Genomic DNA, 19,328 nt, shown 5'->3' with positions numbered 1-19,328 from the left:
CGGTACAGCGGCACGGGGAAAACAATATCACATAAAGCAAAATAAAGTTCTTTTCGTCTGACATTGGCAAGGTACTCTTTTGAAAACCGCACAGAAAGAAATCTTACAGTAGTCACAATTTCTTTGTAAAAACCACCGATCCCTCCCACACAACCTTCGGTGGACACAACAAATTCAGGCAGAAGTCTGCCCAATCTTAATTGACATAGCGTGCGCAGGAGAGGATCGGTGGCATCTCTAAAAAACAAAAACCGGTTGACAAGCTGCCGTAAAAACAAGTGACCGAGTCCCAGTCCCCCATCTTTTACCCGTCGAAACAAGTTGGTACGGCTGCACCGTTCCCACTCAGAAGCCCAGACAAATATGGCATATCCTATGGAACTTCTGGTACATTAGTCCCGGGAACAATGCGCAACTGCATTACGTACCAGAGCTTGCTGATAAAAAAACAGATTGCAGACGGTGGCTCTGGCAAAAATTGATTAACGAAGCTCCTTTCCATTTCACCGCTTTCTCCTGCGTATCCTTTCACCTGCTCTTTCCAGTAGTTTGTCCGCTCTCGCGATAGACAATCGAGCGGCACTCCCAAGTAACTTGCCCGGGGTCGTTGGCCCAAGGCACATTAGAGGGAAGTGGTCCGGCGTGTCGATGGCCACGATCCGTGCCAGAGCCCAAGGCTCCTTGTACCAGTTCAGCCACTCCCGTAGCCTTGGTGAACTGCAAGCACTGTTTCGACGACGGCCTGTATTATACTATCTGATCCCTTGTAAAAATAGCAATTGGGTCCGTCTGCATATGCTAACAGCTTCACTTCGACTGCTTGCAACTGGAAAACCATTGATGCTATTGTTATTGACAATTTTTCATGCACAGAGTTTCAATATACATGCAAAATAACAGAGGGCTGAGGGGGCAACCCTGACGAACCGAACGCTGCACACTAATGGGGGCCCCCAGACTCTTATTTACGATCAACCTCGTCGTGCAGTTTCGGTACGCCAGGGCCACTCCCTCGCAGATAACAGAACCAAGGTTAACATGATTTAATTTAACAGAGCAAACAAAATTCTATGGTCAACACAATCGAACGCCTTTTGAAAATCAATCTGTAAGATGGCAACTCGCTCATCTGAATAATCACAGCATTCGAGTATGCTGCGCGCTATGTGAATATTTGGTCACAATCGATCGCCCTTTGATACCGCACGTTTGGTGAGGCCCGACGATGTCCTTAATCACAGTCTGTAGTCTTCGAGCCAAACCTTCATATAGATTTTGTATTCTACGTTAGTTAGGGCTATTGGTCTATACCCTGAATACACAAATTTTAGCTTATCTGGGTCCTCGGTTTTGGGTATAAGTACTGTGTGGGAATGACCTGTATGACGGAGGCAATGTATTTAATTTGTACGCTTCATTAAATATGACTGTGAGGATAGGGCTTAATTTCGTGTTTAAACTGTTTATAAAAAGCGGCGGTGAATCCGTCAGGTCCGGGTGATTTTCCAGGGTTTATTTAACTTGTCTATGCTAGTTCAACTTCAGTGTTATTTCACGCTCCAAACTCTCCTTTTCTTTCATCGTCCACGCGGGGCAAAACGGGCAGAAATTCGTTCTTGAAATTTTTCCAGGTCTACGTCGTGCGCGGCGAATAATGCCCGATAATGCTCAGTGAAAGCCATTTTAATGATCCTCTGTATCAGTTGATACGTTACCGCCCCATTCTATCTCGTGTATGTGGTTTCTTTTCGGCACGTGCTTTTTCCAAGCACAGCGCGCGTTTCGATGGCATTTCACCCGGCGGCTGTGTCCTCTGCCCTTGCCCTCACAAGCGCACCCCGATAACGTTCTTCGTCCAGTTGCTCAATCTTTTGTTTTACTTTTCTGATGTCTTCTGACCATTTTCCGGGGGCTCGGCATTCATGCTTTAGTAGCTTATCAAGAAGCTCTTTAATTCCGTCTCTTTCCTTTTCTCTTCGTGCCGAATACACGTAGCCCTGTCAATTGCTTTTAATTTTAAAGTTTCTTTACACAGCTCCCACTGTTGCCAAATGTGCAGACTTTTGCTAGGTTCTAATTTGCCAATTTCCTCAATTACAAAGCGTTTCCTAAATTTTTGTTTCCCACGAGAAAGAATTGGTTCGCTTATTTATTCCGATAGAGCACTGACTAAGCAGTGGTCAGAAAACGACACCGGGACTACAGCATAACTAGTACATGCCGGCAGGATGTCAACGGATACGTAAATGCGGTCAAGTCTCGCATAACTAGGGCCTTCGAAACGCGCGTGTACTTAATCGCACTCGTATACTGAAGACATTCTGCAGCATCCTCAAGATCCGAAGTTCTCGAGAATGCCCGTCAAGACAGCGTGCTCTTATCTCTGAAAGCCCGCGAGTGCTCGTCTTGTCGTGTGCACTGAGAACCGCAGTTAAAGTCGCCCAACAAGTATTCGTCTGCCTTTCTGCACAGAGTCGTTGCTCAAGGCCGTGGAGAAAACAAGGGCCCTTTCTTCCTACCTTGTTGGGCGCGTACACACAGCACAATACGCCACGCGTCACTGTATTCAAAGAAAGTCAGAAATCAACACACCGGCCCGTCGGCACACGAAAAATGACATTCACTTGTGAGCTCCGGCAACTTCTGACAAAAAGTACGCCAGCCGCCGATGTGCCCAGTGCGTGGCTGACTACAAACAAAAAACCTAGACTGAAACGTAGGCACCATGCTGCCGGTCTCTTCTTCGCGCATCAACTTTCGTTTCCTGCACCGCCAGCACGTCTATGTCGCGTTCCGTTAAAAGCGGTAAAGCTGGCTTGCTTTCTTTTCCCTGCCAGTCCTCTAACATTTATGGTGGCAACTTTAACGGAAATGCAGGAGCCATTTTTAACGAAAGGAAAGAGACCAGCAGCACTGTGCTTACCTCTCACGTCTAGCAGGTGGCTAGACGATGCCCATCGCCGGCGGTGCCATCCGGCGCCGGTACTTGAACTTGCCCGACTTGCTCAGCGTTGCCGCCTCGCTTGTCGGACCGTAACGTTGGGGCGCGGTCGAAGGGATGACCGCCGTACCTGGGCAGTCCTTTGCCGGCGGGTTCCTCGACGCCCGGCGTCATGGCCGTGGGTCCCGTCGTTGCTGGTCTGGGGGTGCGGGCGCTTCGACGCCGCGGTGGCAGTGGTAGGCGTCTGTGGCCCCCCTTCTCTGCCTGTGGCTCGCTCCGGCTTTTTGCTCGCCGCTTTGGTTGCTGGCGAGCTCTCCGTCGCCTTCCAACCGTGTCGCTCGACGCTTCCATATCACCCGCCGCTCCTTGGTGCGTCGGTTCAGTGAACCCTTAGGCGGTGTCAGGCTCCTAAGGACGCTGGCAGGACCTGTGTTATCGGCTGGTTGCCTTTTGAGCCCAGACGAGTCACCTGACGCTTCTTGTTCAGCCGGCCAGCCCCTTTCGGGGCGTCACCGCTGGAAGGCGCCGACGTGTCCGGTTGACCCGCCTGCTTTCTCGCCTCGTCAGTCCCCCTCGCTGCCTCCTCGGCCTCGGCGACGTCCATGAGCTCGTTCGTGCTCGTCCGCCCTTGGCAGTCCGGTCGCCGACGCGTAGGTACGGACGCAGTCCGCGTCCGCGTGTCCATAGCGCCGGCACTTCGAACACCGGGGCACCCTGCAGTCACGGCGAACGTGACCCGTGCCGTGGCAACGCAGGCACTGCATTGCCCTCCCGGGCACCACCACGAGGGCCAACTCGCCGGCGACTCTAACCTGGTGGGGCAGGTCGTCCACCTTGAGTCCAGGCTTCAACTTGAGGAGCACGCTCCTGGTGGTTGAGCCCTTTTCCCGCATGCCCTGGACGCGCCAACGCTCACGCGTCACCTCGGTGACGTTTCCGAACGCCGCGAAAGCTGTCCGTACGTCTTCGTCCTGCACACCGTAGAGCAGCCAGTGCAGGCGAATTTTCACCCGTTGGTCTTCAGGGTCGAAAATGACGCACCGGCGCCCTTTCACCTTGAGCTCCTTCAACGCGGCCAGTTTCTTGTAGCTTCTCCGGTGTTGAGGGTCACCGCCCAGACATGGTTAATCTGGTACGCCCCCAACGCCACCACGTCGGGGAGCACACCAGCGGTGACCAGGGCGTCTCGGAAGTCTTCGACCCTGTAGGGCCTCTCACGCACGTCACCGTGCAAAAACCACGTGTTGTGAACAACACGACCGGTAGGCAGAGTGGGCAGCACAATTTCGTATTCCTTATCATCGTCCGACGGTGATCCTGTTTCCGCGGCTGGCTTGGGCCGCTATCGCCGCTCCATCGGAGCCGTTCATTCTGCGTCCGTTCGCTGGCGCGCCCGGAAGTAGAATCCAGCATGGTATGGCCGATGGCGGGAGACACCGCTTTACGACTCTACTTGTAACTACCAATGTGCTCTTGTCAATAACATCAATGTGTAATTATTGAAGTGTGACTAATGAGTGCGACTAATAAAAATAAAAAAACAGCAGTATACATTGTAGAGAATAACTAAAAAAGCAGAAAAAAAAGAAGGTGCCATCAGCACTCGGTGTTCCCAGGTGGTCTCCCTCCCAAGTACTGACCGAGCCAATGCTGCTTAGCTTCGGGGATCGGACGAGAACCGGCGCATTCAGCATGGTATGGCCGATGGCGGGAGACACCGCTTTACGACTCTACTTGTAACTACCAATGTGCTCTTGTCAATAACATCAATGTGTAATTATTGAAGTGTGACTAATGAGTGCGACTAATAAAAATAAAAAAAACAGCAGTATACATTGTAGAGAATAACTAAAAAAGCAGAAAAAAAAGAAGGTGCCATCAGCACTCGGTGTTCCCAGGTGGTCTCCCTCCCAAGTACTGACCGAGCCCAATGCTGCTTAGCTTCGGGGATCGGACGAGAACCGGCGCATTCAGCATGGTATGGCCGATGGCGGGAGACACCGCTTTACGACTCTACTTGTAACTACCAATGTGCTCTTGTCAATAACATCAATGTGTAATTATTGAAGTGTGACTAATGAGTGCGACTAATAAAAATAAAAAAACAGCAGTATACATTGTAGAGAATAACTAAAAAAGCAGAAAAAAAAGAAGGTGCCATCAGCACTCGGTGTTCCCAGGTGGTCTCCCTCCCAAGTACTGACCGAGCCCAATGCTGCTTAGCTTCGGGGATCGGACGAGAACCGGCGCATTCAGCATGGTATGGCCGATGGCGGGAGACACCGCTTTACGACTCTACTTGTAACTACCAATGTGCTCTTGTCAATAACATCAATGTGTAATTATTGAAGTGTGACTAATGAGTGCGACTAATAAAATAAAAAAACAGCAGTATACATTGTAGAGAATAACTAAAAAAGCAGAAAAAAAAGAAGGTGCCATCAGCACTCGGTGTTCCCAGGTGGTCTCCCTCCCAAGTACTGACCGAGCCCAATGCTGCTTAGCTTCGGGGATCGGACGAGAACCGGCGCATTCAGCATGGTATGGCCGATGGCGGGAGACACCGCTTTACGACTCTACTTGTAACTACCAATGTGCTCTTGTCAATAACATCAATGTGTAATTATTGAAGTGTGACTAATGAGTGCGACTAATAAAAATAAAAAAACAGCAGTATACATTGTAGAGAATAACTAAAAAAGCAGAAAAAAAAGAAGGTGCCATCAGCACTCGGTGTTCCCAGGTGGTCTCCCTCCCAAGTACTGACCGAGCCCAATGCTGCTTAGCTTCGGGGATCGGACGAGAACCGGCGCATTCAGCATGGTATGGCCGATGGCGGGAGACACCGCTTTACGACTCTACTTGTAACTACCAATGTGCTCTTGTCAATAACATCAATGTGTAATTATTGAAGTGTGACTAATGAGTGCGACTAATAAAAATAAAAAAACAGCAGTATACATTGTAGAGAATAACTAAAAAAGCAGAAAAAAAAGAAGGTGCCATCAGCACTCGGTGTTCCCAGGTGGTCTCCCTCCAAGTACTGACCGAGCCCAATGCTGCTTAGCTTCGGGGATCGGACGAGAACCGGCGCATTCAGCATGGTATGGCCGATGGCGGGAGACACCGCTTTACGACTCTACTTGTAACTACCAATGTGCTCTTGTCAATAACATCAATGTGTAATTATTGAAGTGTGACTAATGAGTGCGACTAATAAAAATAAAAAAAACAGCAGTATACATTGTAGAGAATAACTAAAAAAGCAGAAAAAAAAGAAGGTGCCATCAGCACTCGGTGTTCCCAGGTGGTCTCCCTCCCAAGTACTGACCGAGCCCAATGCTGCTTAGCTTCGGGGATCGGACGAGAACCGGCGCATTCAGCATGGTATGGCCGATGGCGGGAGACACCGCTTTACGACTCTACTTGTAACTACCAATGTGCTCTTGTCAATAACATCAATGTGTAATTATTGAAGTGTGACTAATGAGTGCGACTAATAAAATAAAAAAACAGCAGTATACATTGTAGAGAATAACTAAAAAAGCAGAAAAAAAAGAAGGTGCCATCAGCACTCGGTGTTCCAGGTGGTCTCCCTCCCAAGTACTGACCGAGCCCAATGCTGCTTAGCTTCGGGGATCGGACGAGAACCGGCGCATTCAGCATGGTATGGCCGATGGCGGGAGACACCGCTTTACGACTCTACTTGTAACTACCAATGTGCTCTTGTCAATAACATCAATGTGTAATTATTGAAGTGTGACTAATGAGTGCGACTAATAAAAATAAAAAAAACAGCAGTATACATTGTAGAGAATAACTAAAAAAGCAGAAAAAAAAGAAGGTGCCATCAGCACTCGGTGTTCCCAGGTGGTCTCCCTCCAAGTACTGACCGAGCCCAATGCTGCTTAGCTTCGGGGATCGGACGAGAACCGGCGCATTCAGCATGGTATGGCCGATGGCGGGAGGACACCGCTTTACGACTCTACTTGTAACTACCAATGTGCTCTTGTCAATAACATCAATGTGTAATTATGAAGTGTGACTAATGAGTGCGACTAATAAAAATAAAAAAACAGCAGTATACATTGTAGAGAATAACTAAAAAAGCAGAAAAAAAAGAAGGTGCCATCAGCACTCGGTGTTCCCAGGTGGTCTCCCTCCCAAGTACTGACCGAGCCCAATGCTGCTTAGCTTCGGGGATCGGACGAGAACCGGCGCATTCAGCATGGTATGGCCGATTTTTTTTTTTTTTTTTCTTTATTACCTGGCTTTGGTACACAGCACATAATACACACAACACTGGTGTAAAAGCCACCCGATGTACAAGGTACATATGGTGACTGTGTAATCAACCAGCATGGTGCTGGTATCGTCAAGTTAAAATTCGGGCAATGTCACCAGTGGCTGTAGTCTTGACAGCCATTCGGGTGGTTCCGGTTCCGCTTTATATAATTCTATAAACCAATCAATACTCTCCCTGAAGTACGCTCGTGCAGGCCGCGCATCTTTGTCGAAATGGTGGCCTGCCATTCGCGATCTCCACAAGGAGTGGAGGCCCAGGAGCATAATTGCATCGAAAGGAACCCCATCTTCATTGTTTACGCACAAAAACCGAATGCCATACGGGTGCAGCGGGAACTCTTTCTTGACTGATCTCTGCAAAACGTCCCAAAAATAAACCCCCTCCCAACAGTGCAAAAAAACATGATCTATGGTTTCCGGCAATTTGCAAATTAAACAATGAGTACCCCATGGCAAAAAACAACCCCTTTTCTCCAAAAAAGATTTAACAGGCAACGTTCCAGTATGCAGTTTAAAGAAAAAGGTCTTTGTTCCCGGCTGCACCCTCATTTTTTTAACTCTCTTTAAAACATTGCTGCCTGGGCCTCCACTGTTCAAGGACCTGTACAACGGCACTGGAAGGACGATGTTGCATAAGGCAAAATAAAGTTCTTTTCGTTTTACACTCCAAAGGTACTCCCTTGAAAATCTTACAGTGAGAAACCTGATACTAAAAACAATTTCTTTAAAGAAAGCCCCAATCCCTCCCACAAAATCCTCGGTGGTCACTACATACTCTGGGAGACATCTACCAAGTCGCAATTGACACAGTGTGCGCAGGAAGGGATCAGTGACGTCTCTAAAAAACAAAAAACGGTTAACAAGCTGCCGCAAAAAGAGGTGACCAAGTCCCAGTCCCCCATCTTTGACCCGTCGAAACAAGTTGGTACGGCTGCATCGCTCCCACTCAGAAGCCCAGACAAATATGGCAAATATTCTGTGAAACTTCTGCACATTAGTCCGGGAGCAATGCAGCACCTGCATTACGTACCACAACTTGCTGATAAAAAACAAGTTACAAACTGTGGCTCTGGCAAAGATCGATAAGGCGGCACCTTTCCACTTGTCGGCTTTCTCCCGTATGTCTTTCGCCTGAGCTTTCCAATAATGATCGCTGTCGCGATAACCATCGAGCGGGACGCCCAAATACCTGCCCGGGGTCGTCACCCAAGGCACGTTAGCGAAGTGGTCAGGTTTGGTTGGCCACGATCCGTGCCAGAGCCCCAGGGACTTCGACCAATTAACTCCGCTCCCTGTAGATTGGCTGAAATCGCGCACGGTTTCGACAGCCTGTTCGATACTACGTTTGTCCCTTGAAAAAATAGCCACATCGTCCGCATATGCAAGCAGCTTAACTTGTGCTGCCTGTAACTCAAAACCATTGATTCTACGTTCATTGACAATTTTGAGGCACAAAGTTTCAATATACATGCAAAATAACAAAGGGCTGAGGGGGCAACCCTGACGAACCGAACGCTGCACACTAATGGGGGCCCCCAGACTCTTATTCACGATCAATTTCGTAGTGCAGTTTCGGTACGCCAGGGCCACTCCCTCGCAAATAACAGAACCAAGGTTAACATAATTTAACAGAGCAAACAAAATTCTATGGTCAACGCAGTCGAACGCCTTTTGAAAATCAATCTGTAAGATGGCGACTCGCTCATCTGAATAATCACAGCATTCAAGTATGCTGCGCGCTATGTGAATATTGGTCACAATCGATCGTCCTTTGATACCACACGTTTGATGAGGCCCAACGATGTCCTTAATCACAGTCTGTAGTCTGCGAGCCAAAACCTTCATATAGATTTTGTATTCTACGTTAGTGAGGGCTATTGGTCTATACCCTGAAACAAATTTTAGCTTATCTGGATCTTCGGTTTTGGGTATAAGTACTGTGTGGGAAGACCGGTATGACGGTGGTAATGTATTAAGTTTGTAAGCTTCATTAAATATGACTGTGAGGATAGGGCTTACTTCGTGTTTAAACTGTTTATAAAAAGCGGCGGTGAATCCGTCAGGACCGGGTGATTTTCCAGGATTTAACTTGTCTATTGCTACTTCGACTTCGGCTGAGGTTATTGGCCTTTGCAAACTCTCCTTTCTTTCATCGTCAACGCGGGGCAAAACAGGCAGATACTCGTTCTTAAATTTTTCCAGGTCTACGTCGTGCGCGGCGAACAATGCCCGATAATGTTCAGTGAAAGCCATTTTAATCTCCTCTGTATCGGTTGTTACCGCCCCGCCCCATTCTATCTCGTGTATGTAGTTTCTTTCGGCACGTGCTTTTTCCAAACACAGCGCGCGCTTCGATGGCATTTCACCCGCGGCTGTGTCCTCTGCCCTTGCCCTCACCAACGCACCGCGATAACGTTCTTCATCCAGTTGCTCAATCTTTTGTTTTACTTTTCTGATGTCTTCTGACCATTTTCCGGGGGCTCGGCATTCCTGCTCGAGTAGCTTATTAAGCAGCAGTTTTAATTCCTTCTCTTTCCTTTTCTCTTCGTGCCGAATACACGTAGCCCTTTCAATTGCTTTCAATTTTAAAGATTCCTTACATAATTCCCACTGCTGCCAAATACAAAGGTTTTCACTAGGGTCTAATTTGGAGATGCATTCATTTACAGTTAAATTAAACTCCTCGTCCTGCAATAATTTACTGTTTAATTTCCATGTTTCCCACGAGAAAGAGGTGATTCGCTTGGTGATTCCGATAGAGCACTGAACTAGGCAGTGGTCCGAAAACGACACCGGGATAACATCGTAGCTGGTACATTGCGGAAGGATGTCTACCGATACGTAGACGCGGTCAAGTCTCGCATGGCTAGGGCCTTCGAAACGCGTGAACTTTACTGCACTCGTACCTTGAATACATTCAGCTACGTCCTCAAGGTCCCAGCTTTCGACAATACGCGTCAATATGTCGGTGCTCTTGTCTCTGAAACTCCGAGTGCTCGTTTTGTCGTGCGCACTAAGGACACAGTTAAAATCGCCCAACACTATTAACTGCTTTCCTGCACTGAGCCGTTGTTCAAGGCTATGAAAATACACGGCCCTTTCGTCGACCTTGTTGGGCGCGTACACGCACACTACACGCCACTCGGAGTTGTTCAGAGAAAAGTCGAGCACAGCAGATCGGCCAGCCTCACATGTAAAATGGGCGTTCACCTGCAGCCCCGGCAACTTCTTAACAAATAGGATGCAGCCGGCCGATGTGCCCACTGCATGGCTAACTACAGCAAAAAAGCGAGACGTGAAACGCTGCACCATGCTGCCGGTCTCCTCTTCGCCATCGACTTTAGTTTCCTGCACCGCTAGGACGTCTATGTCGCGTTCCGTTAAAAGTCGATACAGCTGGCTTTGTTTCCTTTTGCCTGCCAGTCCTCTAACGTTAAGGGTGGCCACTTTTAACGAACACGCAGGTGCCATTTTAACGAACTGAAAGGAGACCAGCAGCACTGTGCTCACCTCTCACGTCTAGCACGAGGCTAGACGATGCCATCGCCGGCAGTGCCATCCGGCGCAATCGCTGGAGCTTGTCCAACGGGGTCGGCGTTACCGCCGCGCTTCTCGAAAGTCACGTTCGGGCGCGGCCGCAGGGACGACCGCCGAACTTGGGCTGCCTTGGCAGGGGGCTCCTCGACGCCAGGGGCAGCCGGTTGGCTGCCGTCGTTGCTGGACTGGGGGTGGGGGCGCTTCGACGCCGCGGCAGCATTGGTGGGCGTGGGTGTGCCACTCTTCTCCGACAGTGCCTCCTTGGAGGTCTTAACGTCGCCGACCTTGGCAGCTGGTTCACAGTTCGTCGTTGTCCCAGTCGTCTCGGTTGACGCAGCCGAGTCGACCGCCGCCCTTTGCAGCGCTGGGATGGCACCTGTCCCGGTACCTCCTCCTGACGACGCTGCAGGCAGGACCTGTGTTAGCGGATCGTTCGCCGGTGACCCTGACGAGTCATTTACGGCTTCCAGGCCGACGGGCACAGCCCCTTTCGGGGCGTCACTGCCGGTAGGCGCCGACGTGTCTAGTGGTCCCGTCTGCCTTCTCGCGTCTTCCGTGCCCCTCGCCGCCTCTTCCGCCTCGGCGACGTCCATCAGCGCCTCGTTGTCATCCGCCTTTGGCAGCCCGGTAGCCGACGCGTACGTACGGACGCAGTCCGCGTCCGCGTGTCCGTAGCGCCGGCACTTTGAACACCGGGGCACCCTGCAGTCACGGCGTACGTGCCCCGTTCCATGGCAGCGCAGGCACTGCATTGCTCGCCCGGGAACCACCACGAGGGCCAACTCGCCGGCGACACGAACCTGGTGGGGCAGGTCGTCCACCTTGAGACCAGGCTTCAGCTTGAGTAGCACGCTCCTCGTGGTTGAGCCCTTTTCACGCATGCCTTGGACACGCCAACGCTCTCGGGTCACTTCGGTTACGTTCCCGAACGCCGCGAAAGCTGTCCGAATGTCTTCGTCCAGCACGCCGTAGAGCAGCCAATGCAGGCGAAGTTTGACCTGCTGGTCTTCGGGGTCGAAAATGACACACCGACGCCCTTTCACCTTCAACTCCTTCATGGCGGCGAGTTTCTTTGTGGCTTCTCCGGTGTTCAGGGTGACCGCCCAGACATGGTTAATCTGGTACGCCCCCAGCGCCAGCACGTCGGAGAGCACACCAGCAGTGACAAGGGCGTCTCGGAAGTCTTCGACCCTGTAGGGCCTCTCACGCACGTCTCCGTGCAAGAACAAGGTGTTGTTAACAACACGACCGGTGGGCAAAGTAGGCAGTACAATCTCGTAATCCTTATCGTCGTCGACGGTGATCCTGTTGCCGCGGCCGGCACGGGCCGCTATCGCCGCTCCATCGGAGCCGTTCATTCTTCGTCCGCTCGCTAGCGCGGCCGGAAGTAGAATGCAGCATGGTATGGCCGATGGCGGGAGACACCGCTTTACGACTCTACTTGTAACTACCAATGTGCTCTTGTCAATAACATCAATGTGTAATTATTGAAGTGTGACTAATGAGTGCGACTAATAAAAATAAAAAAACAGCAGTATACATTGTAGAGAATAACTAAAAAAGCAGAAAAAAAAGAAGGTGCCATCAGCACTCGGTGTTCCCAGGTGGTCTCCCTCCCAAGTACTGACCGAGCCCAATGCTGCTTAGCTTCGGGGATCGGACGAGAACCGGCGCATTCAGCATGGTATGGCCGATGGCGGGAGACACCGCTTTACGACTCTACTTGTAACTACCAATGTGCTCTTGTCAATAACATCAATGTGTAATTATTGAAGTGTGACTAATGAGTGCGACTAATAAAATAAAAAAACAGCAGTATACATTGTAGAGAATAACTAAAAAAGCAGAAAAAAAAGAAGGTGCCATCAGCACTCGGTGTTCCCAGGTGGTCTCCCTCCCAAGTACTGACCGAGCCCAATGCTGCTTAGCTTCGGGGATCGGACGAGAACCGGCGCATTCAGCATGGTATGGCCGATGGCGGGAGACACCGCTTTACGACTCTACTTGTAACTACCAATGTGCTCTTGTCAATAACATCAATGTGTAATTATTGAAGTGTGACTAATGAGTGCGACTAATAAAAATAAAAAAACAGCAGTATACATTGTAGAGAATAACTAAAAAAGCAGAAAAAAAAGAAGGTGCCATCAGCACTCGGTGTTCCCAGGTGGTCTCCCTCCCAAGTACTGACCGAGCCCAATGCTGCTTAGCTTCGGGGATCGGACGAGAACCGGCGCATTCAGCATGGTATGGCCGATGGCGGGAGACACCGCTTTACGACTCTACTTGTAACTACCAATGTGCTCTTGTCAATAACATCAATGTGTAATTATTGAAGTGTGACTAATGAGTGCGACTAATAAAAATAAAAAAAACAGCAGTATACATTGTAGAGAATAACTAAAAAAGCAGAAAAAAAAGAAGGTGCCATCAGCACTCGGTGTTCCCAGGTGGTCTCCCTCCCAAGTACTGACCGAGCCCAATGCTGCTTAGCTTCGGGGATCGGACGAGAACCGGCGCATTCAGCATGGTATGGCCGATGGCGGGAGACACCGCTTTACGACTCTACTTGTAACTACCAATGTGCTCTTGTCAATAACATCAATGTGTAATTATTGAAGTGTGACTAATGAGTGCGACTAATAAAAATAAAAAAACAGCAGTATACATTGTAGAGAATAACTAAAAAAGCAGAAAAAAAAGAAGGTGCCATCAGCACTCGGTGTTCCCAGGTGGTCTCCCTCCCAAGTACTGACCGAGCCCAATGCTGCTTAGCTTCGGGGATCGGACGAGAACCGGCGCATTCAGCATGGTATGGCCGATTTTTTTTTTTTTTTTTTTTCTTTATTACCTGTCTTAGGTACAAACACATTTACACAGACAACACGTGTCGTATAAACACCCTAGTGTACAGTACATACGGTGACTATGTGTCAACCAGCATACAGTGCTGGTATCGTCAGGCTTAAAAATTCCGGTACAACGTGACAAGTCGGCTCTACTCTTGAGAGCCAGTCGGGAGGTTCCGGTGCCGTTTTAGTAGAATCTCAATATACCAGTGCACACTCTCATCGGAAATAAGCATCGGGCAGGCCTCGCATCCTTGTCGAAATGCTGACCTGCCATTCTCGAACGCCACAAAGAGTGGAGGCCCATAAGCATGATTGCATCAAATGGAATGCCATCTTCGTTCTCTACTCTCAAAAACGAATACCGTGCGAGTCCAATGGAAAATCTTTCTTAATAGCTCTTTGCAAAACATCCCAAAAATAAACCCCCTCCCAACAATGTAAAAAAACATGATCTATTGTTTCCGGCGACTTACAAATAATACAGTGCGTGCCCCACGGCAAAAAACAACCCTTTCGCTCCAAAAAGGCTTTAACTGGTAACGTTCCCGAATGAAGTTTAAAGAAAAATGTTTTGGTTCCCGGCTGTACATGCATTTTTTTAACCCTCTTTAAAACATTGCTTCCTGGGCCTCCACCGTACAATGACCGGTACAGTGGCACGGGAAAAAACAATATCACATAAAGCAAAATAAAGTTCTTTTCGTCTGACATTGGCAAGGTACTCTTTAGAAAACCGCACAGAAAGAAATCTTACAGTAGTCACAATTTCTTGTAAAAACCACCGATCCCTCCCACACAACCTTCGGTGGACACAACAAATTCAGGGCAGAAGTCTGCCCAATCTTAATTGACATAGCGTGCGCAGGAGAGGATCGGTGGCATCTCTAAAAAACAAAACCGGTTGACAAGCTGCCGTAAAACAAGTGACCGAGTCCCAGTCCCCCATCTTTGACCCGTCGAAACAAGTTGGTACGGCTGCACCGTTCCCACTCAGAAGCCCAGACAAATATGGCAAATATCCTATGGAACTTCTGTACATTAGTCCGGGAACAATGCAGCACCTGCATTACGTACCAGAGCTTGCTGATAAAAAACAGATTGCAGACGGTGGCTCTGGCAAAAATTGATAACGAAGCTCCTTTCCATTTCACCGCTTTCTCCTGCGTATCTTTCACCTGCTCTTTCCAGTAGTTGTCGCTCTCGCGATAACAATCGAGCGGCACTCCCAAGTACTTGCCCGGGGTCGTTGCCCAAGGCACATTAGCGAAGTGGTCCGGCGTCGATGGCCACGATCCGTGCCAGAGCCCAAGGCTCTTGGACCAGTTCACGCCACTCCCCGTAGCCTTGGTGAACTCACGCACTGTTTCGACGGCCTGTATTATACTACTCTGATCCCTTGTAAAAATAGCAATGTCGTCTGCATATGCTAACAACTTCACTTCGACTGCTTGCAACTGGAAACCAAGGATGCTATTGTTATTAATTACTTTCATGCACAGAGTTTCTATATAAATACAAAATAACAGAGGGCTTAGGGGGCAACCCTGACGAACCGACTCTGCACGTTAATGGGGGCCCCCAGACTCTATTTACAATCAACCTCGTCGTGCAGTTTCGGTACGCCAGGGCCACTCCCTCACAGATAACAGAACCAAGGTTAACATGGATTTAAAACAGCAAACAAAATTCTGTGATCAACACAGTCGAAAGCTTTTTCAAGGTCAATCTGTAAAATAGCGACCCGATCATCAGAGTAGTCACAGCACTCGAGAATGCTTCGCGCTTTATGAATATTTAGGACAATCGATCGCCCTTTAATACCACATGTTTGGTGTTGCCCGACGATGTCCTTTATCGCTGTCTGCAATCTGCGAGCCAATACTTTCATGTAGATTTTGTACTCTACATTTGTTAGGGCTATGGGTCGATATGCTGATACAGATCTGAGCTTATATACATCCTCGGTTTTGGGTATCAGAACGGTATGGGATGACCTGTATGATGGAGGCAATGTATTTAATTTATAGGCTTCATTAATATTACTGTCAGGATAGGGCTAATGTCATGTTTGAATGCTTTATAAAAGGCGGCCGTGAATCCGTCCGGACCAGGCGACTTTCCAGGGTTTAGTTTGTCTATGGCGTCCTCAACTTCAGTAACTGTGATTTCACGCTCCAAACTCTCTTTTCTTTCATCGTCCAGACGGGGTAATACGGGCAGAAATTCATTCTTGAAATGTTGAAAGTCGATGTCGTGCAATGCAAACAGTTTCCTATAATGCTCAGTAAAGGCTCGCGTGATACCCTCTGTATCAGTTGATACGTTACCGCCCCATTCTATCTCGCGTACGTGGTTCTTTTCGGCGCGTGCTTTTTCCAAGCCTAGCGCTCGTTTCGTTGGCGTTTCGCCTGCGGCGGTGTCCTCTGCCCTTGCCCTCACAAGCGCACCCCGATAACGCTGCTCGTCCAGCTGCTCTATTTTTTGTTTTATTTTTCTGATATCTTCAATCCATTTTCCCGGGGCTCGGCATTCATGTTTAATAGCTTCTCTAGAAGTTGCTTTAATTCGGTCTCTTTCCTTTTCTCCTCGTATCGAATGGACGTAGACCTGCTAATTGCAGTTAATTTTAAAGTTTCTTTACACAGCTCCCACTGTTGCCAAATGTGCAGGGTTTTGCTAGGATCTAACTTGCTAATTTCCTCTATTACAGTTGAATTAAATTTTTCGTCACCCAGGAGCTTGCTATTTAATTTCCAAGTATCCCACGAGAAAGAATTACTTCGCTTATTTATTCCAATAGAGCACTCGACTAAGCAGTGGTCAGAGAAACGACACTGGGACTACAGCATAACTAGTACATGCCGGCAGGATGTCAACGGATACGTAAATGCGGTCAAGTCTTGCATGACTAGGGCCTTCGAACCGCGTGTACCTAACCGCACTCGTATCATGAAGACATTCTCGCGACATCCTCAAGATCCCAGTTCTCGAGAATCCGCGTCAAAACATCAGTGCTCCTATCTCTGAAGCCCCGCGTGCTCGTCTTGTCGTGTGCACTGAGAACGCAGTTAAAGTCACCCAACAAATACGTCTGCCTTTCTGCACAGAGTCGTTGTTCGAGGCCGTGAAAAAACAGGGCCCTTTCTTCCACCTTGTTGGGCGCGTACACACAGACAATACGCCACTCGTCACTATTTAAAGAAACGTCAAGAGCTACACACCGGCCCGTGGGAGACGAAAAATGACCGTTCACTCTGAGCTCCGGCAACTTCTTGACAAACAGTACGCAGCCAGCCGATGTGCCCAATGCGTGGCTGACTACAACAAAAAACCTAGACGTGAAACGTTGCACCATGCTGCCGGTCTCTTCTTCGCCATCAACTTTCGTTTCCTGCACCGCCAGCACGTCTATGTCGCGTTCCGTTAAAAGCCGGTAAAGCTGGCTTTGCTTTCTTTTCCCTGCCAGTCCTCTCACATTTATGGTGGCAACTTTTAACGGACATGCAGGAGCCATTTTAACGAAAGGGTAAGAGACCAGCAGCACCGTGCTTACCTCTCACGTCTAGCGCGTGGCTAGACGACTGCCATCGCCGGCGGTGCCGTCCGGCGCCGGTACTTGAACTTGCCCGACTGGCTCGGCGTTGCCGCCTCGCTTGTCGGACGAAACGTTGGGGCGCGGTCGAAGGGATGACCGCCGTACTTGGGCAGTCTTTGCCGGGGTTTCCTCGACGCCCGGCGTCGTCGCTTGAGTCCCGTCGTTGCTGGTCTGGTGGTGGGGGCGCTTCGACGCCACGGCGGCGTTGGTAGTCGTCTGGCCGCCAGGCTTCTCCGCCTGCGGCTCGCTCGGGCTTTTCTGCTCGCCGCCTTTGGTTCCCAACGAGCTCTCCGTCGCTTTCTCAGTCGTGTCGCTCGACCCAGGCACATTACCCGCCGCTCCTTGGCGCGTCGGTTCAGGAACCTGGCGGGTGTCAGCTCCAAAGGACGCTGGCAGGACCTGTCTTATCGGCGGTGTGCCTTTTGAGCCAGACGAGTCACCTGACGCTTCTTGTTCAGCCGCGCCAGCCCCTTTCGAGGCTTCACCGCTGGAAGGCGCCGACGTGTCCGGTTCACCCGCCTGCTTTCTCGCCTCGTCAGTCCCCCTCGCTGCCTCCTCGGCCTCGGCGACGTCCATGAGCTCGTTGTGCTCGTGAGCCCTTGGCAGTCCGGTCGCCGACGCGTAGGTGCGGACGCAGTCCGCGTCTGCATGTCCATAGCGCCTGCACTTCGAACAGCGGGGCACCTTGCAGTCTCGGCGAACATGACCCGTGCCGTGGCAACGCAGGCATTGCATTGCCCTCCCGGGCACCACCACGAGGGCCAATTCGCCGGCGACTCTAACCTGGTGGGGCAGGTCGTCCACCTTGAGTCCAGGCTTCAACTTGAGGAGCACGCTCCTGGTGGTTGAGCCCTTTTCCCGCATGCCCTGGACGCGCCAACGCTCACGCGTCACCTCAGGTGACGTTTCCGAACGCTGCAAAAGCTGTCCGGATGTCTTCGTCCTGCACGCCGTAGAGCAGCCAATGCAGGCGAAGTTTCACCTGTTGGTCTTCAGGGTCGAAAATGACACACCGGCGCCCTTTCACCTTGAGCTCCTTCAACGCGGCCAGTTTCTTTGTGGCTTCTCCGGTGTTGAGGGTCACCGCCCAGACATGGTTAATCTGGTACGCCCCCACGCCACCACGTCGGGTAGCACACCAGCAGTGACAAGGGCGTCTCGGAAGTCTTCGACCCTGTAGGGCCTCTCACGCACGTCTCCGTGCAAGAACAACGTGTTGCTGAACGATCGACCGGTAGGCAAAGTAGGCAGCACAATTTCGTATTCCTTATCGTCTTCGGCGGTGATCCTGTTACCGCGGCCGGCACGGGCCGCTATCGCCGCTCCATCGGAGCCGTTCATTCTTCGTCCGTTCGCTGGCGCGGCCGGAAGTAGAATGAGCATGGTATGGCCGATGGCGGGAGACACCGCTTTACGACTCTACTTGTAACTACCAATGTGCTCTTGTCAATAACATCAATGTGTAATTATTGAAGTGTGACTAATGAGTGCGACTAATAAAAATAAAAAAACAGCAGTATACATTGTAGAGAATAACTAAAAAAGCAGAAAAAAAAAGAAGGTGCCATCAGCACTCGGTGTTCCCAGGTGGTCTCCCTCCCAAGTACTGACCGAGCCCAATGCTGCTTAGCTTCGGGGATCGGACGAGAACCGGCGCATTCAGCATGGTATGGCCGATGGCGGGAGACACCGCTTTACGACTCTACTTGTAACTACCAATGTGCTCTTGTCAATAACATCAATGTGTAATTATTGAAGTGTGACTAATGAGTGCGACTAATAAAAATAAAAAAACAGCAGTATACATTGTAGAGAATAACTAAAAAAGCAGAAAAAAAAGAAGGTGCCATCAGCACTCGGTGTTCCCAGGTGGTCTCCCTCCCAAGTACTGACCGAGCCCAATGCTGCTTAGCTTCGGGGATCGGACGAGAACCGGCGCATTCAGCATGGTATGGCCGATGGCGGGAGACACCGCTTTACGACTCTACTTGTAACTACCAATGTGCTCTTGTCAATAACATCAATGTGTAATTATTGAAGTGTGACTAATGAGTGCGACTAATAAAAATAAAAAAACAGCAGTATACATTGTAGAGAA

General features: G+C 49.8%; 13 non-coding genes and 4 pseudogenes across 13 annotated transcripts; all 17 read right to left on the bottom strand.

Moving 5' to 3' along the window:
• Window positions 1–4,532: 4,532 nt before the first annotated feature.
• On the bottom strand, window positions 4,533–4,650 carry LOC119372772 (5S ribosomal RNA; annotated as a pseudogene).
• A 164-nt stretch (window positions 4,651–4,814) lies between these two features.
• On the bottom strand, window positions 4,815–4,933 carry LOC119372762 (5S ribosomal RNA). The gene has a single exon (XR_005179693.1). It is a non-coding gene; the product is annotated as a 5S ribosomal RNA (ribosomal RNA).
• Window positions 4,934–5,096: 163 nt separating this feature from the next.
• LOC119372761 (5S ribosomal RNA) lies at window positions 5,097–5,215 on the bottom strand. Its single transcript, XR_005179692.1, has one exon. It is a non-coding gene; the product is annotated as a 5S ribosomal RNA (ribosomal RNA).
• Window positions 5,216–5,377: 162 nt separating this feature from the next.
• Window positions 5,378–5,496, bottom strand: LOC119372760 (5S ribosomal RNA). The gene has a single exon (XR_005179691.1). It is a non-coding gene; the product is annotated as a 5S ribosomal RNA (ribosomal RNA).
• A 163-nt stretch (window positions 5,497–5,659) lies between these two features.
• Window positions 5,660–5,778, bottom strand: LOC119372759 (5S ribosomal RNA). Its single transcript, XR_005179690.1, has one exon. It is a non-coding gene; the product is annotated as a 5S ribosomal RNA (ribosomal RNA).
• A 163-nt stretch (window positions 5,779–5,941) lies between these two features.
• On the bottom strand, window positions 5,942–6,059 carry LOC119372765 (5S ribosomal RNA). The gene has a single exon (XR_005179695.1). It is a non-coding gene; the product is annotated as a 5S ribosomal RNA (ribosomal RNA).
• Window positions 6,060–6,223: 164 nt separating this feature from the next.
• Window positions 6,224–6,342, bottom strand: LOC119372758 (5S ribosomal RNA). The gene has a single exon (XR_005179689.1). It is a non-coding gene; the product is annotated as a 5S ribosomal RNA (ribosomal RNA).
• Window positions 6,343–6,504: 162 nt separating this feature from the next.
• On the bottom strand, window positions 6,505–6,622 carry LOC119372773 (5S ribosomal RNA; annotated as a pseudogene).
• Window positions 6,623–6,786: 164 nt separating this feature from the next.
• On the bottom strand, window positions 6,787–6,904 carry LOC119372763 (5S ribosomal RNA). Its single transcript, XR_005179694.1, has one exon. It is a non-coding gene; the product is annotated as a 5S ribosomal RNA (ribosomal RNA).
• A 163-nt stretch (window positions 6,905–7,067) lies between these two features.
• On the bottom strand, window positions 7,068–7,186 carry LOC119372800 (5S ribosomal RNA; annotated as a pseudogene).
• Window positions 7,187–12,362: 5,176 nt separating this feature from the next.
• On the bottom strand, window positions 12,363–12,481 carry LOC119372757 (5S ribosomal RNA). Its single transcript, XR_005179688.1, has one exon. It is a non-coding gene; the product is annotated as a 5S ribosomal RNA (ribosomal RNA).
• A 162-nt stretch (window positions 12,482–12,643) lies between these two features.
• On the bottom strand, window positions 12,644–12,762 carry LOC119372756 (5S ribosomal RNA). Its single transcript, XR_005179687.1, has one exon. It is a non-coding gene; the product is annotated as a 5S ribosomal RNA (ribosomal RNA).
• Window positions 12,763–12,925: 163 nt separating this feature from the next.
• Window positions 12,926–13,044, bottom strand: LOC119372754 (5S ribosomal RNA). The gene has a single exon (XR_005179685.1). It is a non-coding gene; the product is annotated as a 5S ribosomal RNA (ribosomal RNA).
• A 164-nt stretch (window positions 13,045–13,208) lies between these two features.
• On the bottom strand, window positions 13,209–13,327 carry LOC119372753 (5S ribosomal RNA). Its single transcript, XR_005179684.1, has one exon. It is a non-coding gene; the product is annotated as a 5S ribosomal RNA (ribosomal RNA).
• A 163-nt stretch (window positions 13,328–13,490) lies between these two features.
• Window positions 13,491–13,609, bottom strand: LOC119372799 (5S ribosomal RNA; annotated as a pseudogene).
• Window positions 13,610–18,792: 5,183 nt separating this feature from the next.
• Window positions 18,793–18,911, bottom strand: LOC119372752 (5S ribosomal RNA). Its single transcript, XR_005179683.1, has one exon. It is a non-coding gene; the product is annotated as a 5S ribosomal RNA (ribosomal RNA).
• A 163-nt stretch (window positions 18,912–19,074) lies between these two features.
• LOC119372751 (5S ribosomal RNA) lies at window positions 19,075–19,193 on the bottom strand. Its single transcript, XR_005179682.1, has one exon. It is a non-coding gene; the product is annotated as a 5S ribosomal RNA (ribosomal RNA).
• Window positions 19,194–19,328: the final 135 nt, after the last annotated feature.

Source organism: Rhipicephalus sanguineus, chromosome 10, assembly GCF_013339695.2.
Source record: "Rhipicephalus sanguineus isolate Rsan-2018 chromosome 10, BIME_Rsan_1.4, whole genome shotgun sequence".
Taxonomy (NCBI): Eukaryota; Metazoa; Arthropoda; class Arachnida; order Ixodida; family Ixodidae; genus Rhipicephalus; species Rhipicephalus sanguineus.
Note: the sequence above shows the minus strand (reverse complement) of the source record. Positions and strands in the feature narration are given on the sequence as shown.